The sequence below is a fragment of the Drosophila takahashii genome, chromosome 3R, assembly GCF_030179915.1.
Source record: "Drosophila takahashii strain IR98-3 E-12201 chromosome 3R, DtakHiC1v2, whole genome shotgun sequence".
Lineage (NCBI taxonomy): Eukaryota > Metazoa > Arthropoda > Insecta > Diptera > Drosophilidae > Drosophila > Drosophila takahashii.
The window spans coordinates 18,813,534-18,821,838 of record NC_091681.1 but is presented as its reverse complement, the minus strand read 5'-3'; the positions used below and the strand labels follow the sequence as shown (position 1 = coordinate 18,821,838).

Here is an 8,305-nt window from a genome sequence, read left to right as displayed (position 1 = left end):
ATTTCCGGCTGTCTGCCAGAGAGTCTAATTTATGTCGGCATTTAGTTATTTTCGATGCTCATAAATTTTTCCATCCGAAACATGTGTCGAGCTGGGGAATCCGAAGGAATCCGAATCTTACCAGGAGTCTTAGTGCAGCGCTTGTCGGCAATTTGTAGGTCGAATCAAATACCGATCAACATGAACTTCTTTTCGATTTACATGCAGGACACTTGGCTAATCCGGCTGCCGACTGCCGACTTCATTCACTATCTGTCCTCCTCTCGGCCACATTTGCATTGTGTGCATGTGGTTGCCACTCTTTCAGTTGCCAGTTGCCAACTGGCGGTTGCGGCACTGGTTTCCATTTTTGTGTGTGTGTTTTTCTTGGCCCCTATCTCTTTGTTGTTGCTATGGCATTTGGCCAATTGTCTGGCATAGGAATCGGAATCGGAACCTGCTGAGTGGGGACAAACAACATGGAGCCCCGGCAAATAGACAGGACGTGGGCTTTCCTTTTTGGCTCTCGCCATGCCTTTATTGTTATTTCTTGTATTTCTAGTTTGTCCAAGGACGAGAAGTTTGTTTGTCTGCCGGAATCTCCATCGAAATGCATATCGAAGGATTCGTCCTGCTCCTCTTTCTTTTGCTTTTCCGTAGTTCCGTAATCTTTTCCACTTTCCCCCCGAAAGACATTAATAAGGCAAAGATAAACTAACCGAAAAGAGCATTAAAATTTACTTACTGACTTAACCGACCATAAACACAACTCCTCCACCCAAAGCGGCCAAAACAAAAAGGATAACATCTGACCTGCTGTAGCACACTTTACGGCTGACATTTGCTGAAAGGGGGAAAGAGGGACAGGTGGAAGTGGGGTGGAAGTGGACCACATGTTAAATAGAAGCCGCGTTGGAGCATAAGCTCCGCTTTGCCTTTGCTCTTGGCCAGAAATCCCTTTTAATAGCAAGCGAAACGAACACGTAAATGAGCCAGCACATTACACATACGCAGCGTGGACGGCGGGGGCATTATGCACTCGCTGTTGGCCTGGCCAGGAAAGTCCATTTGCTCCGGCGATAAATTAACAACAACAACGGAGGAGATGGGGGTGTGGGGATTGAGCCAAAGTGCCAGTTGGCCAGTTGGCCAGTCGGTCGGTGAGTCAATGAATGGAGTGAAATTACTTAATGGTACGAAATTGTACTTTGCTTAATTACTTGGCCACTGATACCACAAGCACACACACCAGCACACAGACAGCACACAGAGAAACATAACACAGAGCAAAGCTTGTATGTCATTCATGCGTCGCAACGTAGTCGTGGGTGCCGTAAAAACAACTTTACGTATTTCGCCCGAGCTCGTAAACTTAAGCAAGTGTGTGTGTGTTGGCCTTGTTTACGACTCGCCTTCTTGAGGTTGCCTTCTTGCTTCTCCTTCTGCTGGGGCTTAAATAATTCCTAACCTACTATTTAATTGGCACGCGTAAGCGATGGCGTTGCGCATACGCCATGTATGACATTTTAAATTGTTTATGAGCTGCCCGGGGCTAACCGAGCGTAAACTGCGGCCCAGGCTGTCAGTTGAAGGTTTTGCACCATGGTTAATAGAATAAGGTCCTGCCATCCAGTCAGCCATTCAGCCAGCCAGTTAATTGTTGGGAGAATTGCCCCGCTGCCAATGGAAACGCGGTGCTGCTGCTGCTACTTCCTGGCGCTGTCATGATTTGCTTGGGGCATTCGGGTTATCACTTTGGGTTAAGTGGTTCTGGTTTAATTGGCAAAGTTTTTGGCCAGCTGCCGCCGCCACAGCCGCCCGCTTGTTGCGTCCCCCACATCCGCTGGCGTTTAGCAGCGGTTTCCGGCCATTTTCCACCCTTCGAAAGCCCCTGTGTGTGCAAATATTTGTTTGGCGATGGGGCGAGCGGAGAGGAGGGGGAGGGTACGGTTTGTAGGTGTTGCTGTGACATTGTTTGTACATGATTTGTTATGTGAAATGTACACACGAGCGGACCAAACGACCGACCGACCGACTGGGCTGTCTGTGTTTGCCGAGGGACTGTGGCTCGAAAATATTTTAATAATCATCCAGTGCATTAACTCTGGGCCGCCTTGTAATTGCATAATAACAATGTTCTGTTCCTTGTTTGCCCGACGGCATCAAATCAATTTTGCGCCCGCTGAACAAACAATGAGGCTACGCAGGACCCTTCCCCTTTTTTTGTGTTTGTGTGTGTGTTTTGTGTTTTTGGGTAAATTATTAAGGCCTCATTGCATGTCACTACTGTCCGTTCGATTGTACATTGTGCCATTTTATTAGTTTCAAAATTTGGGTTAATTAAAAATTTATTTAGTAGTATTGTGCTCTGCTCTGATTACACAAACATACACAACCCACACACACAGCACATAGAGCATAATGCTCATTGCAAATGCCCATCCCTTGGCCAAATGTTGCGAAATGCAATCGATTTTGCATTTCGGCCAAATTTATGTCGTTTTCATATTGAAATGGCTTTTAGGGGGCGGCCTTCTCCGCCTTCCCTCCCTGCTCTTATCGGGGTAATTAATATGAATTCATTGCAAATGTGTTGCATACTTAAGAGCTGGTTCGTTGCAGGACTAGGACATGTCCATATTTATGATATCAATTTGCCTTTGAATGCTGTACCATGCCTAATGCATTACCCGATGCAGCTGCAGATGGGTCGTATAGAACTATAGCAAAAGCTGGAACATTTTCCACCAGATATCACAAATCAGCAATGGCAAAGTAAACGGCTAACAAATATTTATAGCGAAAGGAAGCAGCGAGCCGAGGAAGTGGAAGTGGAACGCCTGCAATATTTATTACAAGTTGCATTCAGTCAACAAGCACAATGGCTGCCAGGCGAAAACAAACAGCAAACAGCTGAAAGCAAGAGCCCAGCAGTCTATTGCCGTTCAAGGATCTGCCCCGGCATTCTTCGAACTCTGCTCCCAACCCTCAAACCAATCCAATCCCAGTCCAATCCCCGTCCAAAGGGGGCCTGCAGTGGAGAGAAATCATTTAAATAAAAGTCAATGTCATGCCATGTAACGAAGACAGCGAATAAATAGTCGCAGTCGGAATATCAGGCACTGAACTGTTTCCAGACATGCAAAACGGGGGAGGGCGGGGAAATGGGCTGCTTCTTGGGCAAGTGGCTGGCACGAGCCGAGCCAAAGGAACCTCGAGACCGGGCCAAGAGACTTGGTAAGCACGAGAAATATGGGGCGTATGTGTAATATGCTAGACAGCGAAAATTGTATAAGAAATGGCAGGCAGTCGTCGCTAAATAAATGTCCTCCCACACAGAAAACAAATTTGGTTGTTCTACTTATTCGTTTATATATCAGAGTTTCACATAAAATAAGGGAACAGTGTTAAAATTTAATATCTATTTCAAACCAAAAAATAAAAACTAAATATAATATTTTAGTAGATATATTTTAAACTTTTTCTGCCTCTGCAATATTCTTTTCCCTTGTTCTAAGCAAAGGAAAATCTCGGTTGGTCTAGAAGACATTTAATTTGGCATAAAAATGAGCCACGCTGACAGATGGCCTACCAAAAGACGATGATGGGGGAAGCGACGCAGGTAGTCCTTTTCCTACGAGAAACCAGTAGCCAGGATGCTGACGCCGCCCCCTAATGTATTTTCGTTTTATAGGCTCATTAAATTACGCTTTATTGCCGTTAAAATAAAATATTATGTGATAAAAATATCCGCTCCTGGACGAGATGAACGAAAGGTTGTCGCTTAAGTGCCGGGCCATAAAGCGGGGCAATGAATAGAGCACGTTTATAAGGCGGCTATATGGTCGGGTGCATTCTGCACTTCCACAATATCGTATGGGATGCACCAACAATACCGAAATGCCAGAATGCCATCAAAATGTCTGGCCTGTGTGGCTGGGCAAATCTAGTTTCCATGTCGACCCATTTTTGGAGCCATGTTTGCCGGGATAAATTTATTTCTCCGCTTTCACGCTTTTTCGTTGTTTTTAATTATTCCACTTTTGTTGTCTGGCCTGGGACTTTTTCTTTTTCTTTAATTTTTTTTTTTGGATTCTGGATTTTGTCGGCTTGTCACATTTGAATGAAATGAATGAATGAGCCGGAGGATCCTTTTGGGCGGCAACTGGGGACCGGCTGCACTCTGGCGGCACAAAATGTCAGCCGAAACTAATCGGATTAGTGTGTCCTACTCCTGGTTTTATTTTTTTCTGTTGGTGGGGACCACCGACAGCACCACCACCCGTTTTGCACGTGTGACGGATGGGTGTCCCTGTTCACGGAGGAAGGAAAGAAGGATATTTTCAGGGAGTGCGACTGGCGCTCGTTAGCCCAAGTGACCTCCATTCGGGACTCGGCACGTTTTAGTGTAATTAAAAAGATATCCGGGCAGACAGTCGGTTGATAGTGGTTCCAGTTCTACCACTCAGTCGGATGGATGGATGGATGGATACACCTGCAACGCTTTTCAGCTGAAAAGATTTCTCACACCCAAAGGACGAAGTGACGTGACACGACTGCAGGAGGAAATTGTTGTCATTTCAAATGGCGAAGGAACATAATTTCTGACGTATGTGATTACGGCAACTTGCACTGCGCAACGGCTCACGAAATGCGAGGGCAGGACGAAGGACGAGGGACGCAGGACGCAGGACAACTAAACCGTAGACAAAGGCCAAAACGAAACAAAAAGCGACAAGCAATAAAATGAGAAACCGCGCCATAGTAAGGCTAAAGCCGGGCCAAAAGCACATCAATCAACGATGGTGCGGGTGGTGGAGGAGGGTGCTTTGGGTTTTCCACAGGATCGGGGGATCGGGGATCGGGGGGCGGTGCCGGATGCGAAAGGATAAGCGTATTGTGCGAAAGAAAGTATTCGCCCTGTGTGCATTTGTGTGCCACCAGAACTGCTGTTTGTTGTTAGTTTCATGCCGCACCGACGACCACAAAATACCTACAAGTCACGGGAGTCACGGAATTCACGGCAACCACGGACGGCAAGAGGGGTGCCACAAAGGGGAGGGGGGCTGTAGCTGTACACTCGGTTGCCAGTCAGTCAGTTAGAGAGACAGTCAGACAAACACGGGCATAAATATAAAATATGTACGTGTGCGTGTGCTGCGGTGTGCTGAACAAGATTAAAGTGTTGCCAGCTCGGGGCAGAAACAATAAAAAACTAAAGGGGATTTCGCAGGCTTAGGTGAGCAGAACAGGGAATACCCTACAACATTCGCTGGAACTTCTGCCAGTCCAAGCAAAAGCCTGATATTTAATATTAATAAAAGTGGAGCAATATATTTGTGACTTGAACTAGTCAAAATAATAGAATTGTTTCGGAAAATAAGGTAAATAATATTTGAGCACTCGAATATTTTTAGATAGTATTGAATTAGAATTAACGGAACGTAAACTTGCAATGTAATATATTAATATATTTTATAATTAACGGAACGAAAACTTGCAATGTAATATATTTTATATATTTAAGTTAGATAAAAAATGATTAAAATAAAAATTTGTACCAGAAGCTGAATATGCAGATAACAATAAATTATGAAAAGAACATTTTAATAAGTGCAGTAAAAATAAAAATAAATAATGAAAAAAGTTTTAGAGCCTAGATTTTTTAGCTGGTTTGCTATTATATTTTTTTGTAAATGGTAGTTCCTTTCCCACACCGACAAGTTACACTTTTTTACTTTTTTTTAAAGAGTAATGATAAGGAAAAGTCAGCAATTGACACAACTTGTGAAAAGTCGAATGAAAGAGGAAGTAAGGGCAACTTCATTGTTGCCGCAACACAATTAAATGTGGCAATTTTATATTTAGTTTTCCGTGTGTGTCCTGATTAAGATGGCAGGCGCACACGAAAAAAAGGGAGGCACGGGCGTTGGCCTGCCCCAATACCTCTGCCAGTGGAGTCCACAATTAATCTCTGGTGGGACTCTTACACACACACATCCCCATTTCTGTGGAAGATGCATGTGGGTATTATTTTATGGCTCATGGTAATTACAGGTGTCGCTATAATAAATTATCTTTGAATTTACTGTTTGTCGTTCTCATCGTTGTTCGTTGTTGTTTGTCGGTTGTTCGTTGTTGTCGTTGGCATTGTTAATGTTGTTGCTGCCAGTTGTTCTTGTCACCGGAGGAGTCTTGTCACAGGATCCCTTGGCCAGGATAGTGAATGTGTGTGAGTGTGAACCGGGATAATTGGCTGGCCAACTGGTCGTCGTCCTCACACTCATCCTCATCCTCATCGTCCTGCTGCCCCAATGATGTTCCTGCTGCCGCCGCTGCTGCTGGTGGCAGCTCGCATGTCCTGGCATTGATAAGCTTTATTAAAAAGGATAATGAGCCTGTGGTTGTAAGCTTGCGCCAGTGTGCGTGTGCCCGTGTATCAGTATGTGTAATGCGGTTTTGTAGCTTCATCTGTGTGTTTGTGTGTGTGTGTCCTGCCCCGCATGTACATGTGTCCATTATAAGTTTCGCCGTTGTTTACGAGTTGTCGGTTGCTGTAGTTGTTAATAGTTATGAGTTAATGGAGTTTTTGCCGCCGCTACCACTGTTTGTTTGTTGCCTTCCGTTTCCATTATTATTTTCGGATTATTATGATTACTTTTGTTTGGCCGCATAATCAAATTAACTGAATGCGAGCCCTGCCACTTCCGGTGCTGCTGTTCCTGACAAACAAGTTTATTTTTTACACCGATTCTCTGGCCCGCGTTTCCTGCCCTGTAAACACCCCTATAATTGCATAATCAAGCGCCCTCTTTGTGGGGCCAAAAAAAAAAAGTAAATAACTTTTCTCAAACGACTTTTTGATGTGGCTGATTCCTGTTTGATTGGGTAACGCAAAGTTACACGGTTATGTGTATATCGATCGTTGGAGGGACAGATGTTATACAAGCGAGCTGCCATTTTTCACATTCTACCTATGAGAAGTTTTTGTGACTTGCTGTCGAAGGTATGTAGTGAAAACTGTTAGGAAACTTTGGTTAATTTTAAGAAATAGCTTTAAAATTTTTAATAAATTCGATATAAGTTTGCCTTTACTTTGTATGTAATTTTTAAATAATAGTTGCAAAAAACTCTTTTAAAAAATCTCTAGATCTATGTTATTTTCTGATTGAAAAAAGTGTTTAAAATTATAATAAAAACTGTCAATCTATTGAATGTAGATTTTTTAGAAACTAGAAGAATTTCAATAAAAGGTAAATATTTTTATTTTATCAAGTATATCTTTCAATAAAATAGTCTTTAACGGTCTACCTTGTTAGCTGAAAAATCATTTTCTGGTTACCCAATCATTTGGCCCAGTTAGCTTTCCCCACTCGTTGCCTTTCTATGGCATTGGGCTATTGATTTTCGGGAATGCATGAAGGCGGTCTTGTTGTGTCTGCATTTCAACTGGAATTTAAATGGTTTTCGAACCCGAAATCCTGCCGAGAAGCACGTTTCGAATGCACTTCACATGCAGCGCGTTCGCTTCCGCTTCTGGATTTTATGGACTTACGTCGCCGTTCGCCGTCTGAGTGCCGTTCGGGATTAAAGTGTCCAAGTCGGATGGCCGGGCGCCACTGGTGGCTCAGAGGGTTTGGCTGCTTTCGGGTGGTTTCGGGTGCTCTAGGTGGTTTAGGTGCTTAGTGCGGTTTGGTCAGGGGTGACAAGTACATGAAGCTGTTCGGTCTGTTTATGCATGTGCTGAAACGGCAATTTAATGAGCGCGCCAGGCGTAATCCTCCCCTTTGCCTTTGCCCTTTGCGAGGACTCTGTGAGGACAACAAGGGGGACAAGGGAAAAGGACGACGCTCGCCTGCCACTCGAGGCGAGCAGGAAACGGAAATTACTTTGCAAACACTTTGCACCACCTTCGCTCCATCGCTTAACCCCCGAGATCCTCGCGTGGCGACTGCGGTGCAAGGGTGAAGTCAAACGAAGTCAGGAGGAGTCACGAGGGGCTAAGGTCCTGCCTTCGTCTTGCGTCATTTTCATTTTCATTTTCTTCACGCTATTCCAGCCGTTTGCCTTGCCTTTTTCCAGCCCTTTTTATGGCCAACGGCAGTATGAAATATGAATTGCGGTTACTTCAAAAATCTCCTTGGCTATTTCGCCAGGAGCCAGAAGAGGCAACAAAAATCAACTGCATTTAACTTTGTTGTGCTTTTTCGTAGTCGCTGCTGCGGCACATTGCCATTTTATGGCTAAATCCACTTTGGCAACACACACACTCATACACACAGGAAAAAGGGAGGAAGGAGGAAGGAAGCAGGACGCAGCCAGGTGG

At 44.4% G+C, this 8,305-nt stretch overlaps 1 protein-coding gene across 1 annotated transcript in view; it reads right to left on the bottom strand.

The window, feature by feature from the left end:
- Positions 1-8,305, bottom strand: part of LOC108064906 (uncharacterized) — an 86,592-nt gene that overhangs the window by 36,625 nt on the left and 41,662 nt on the right. The window lies entirely within an intron of this gene.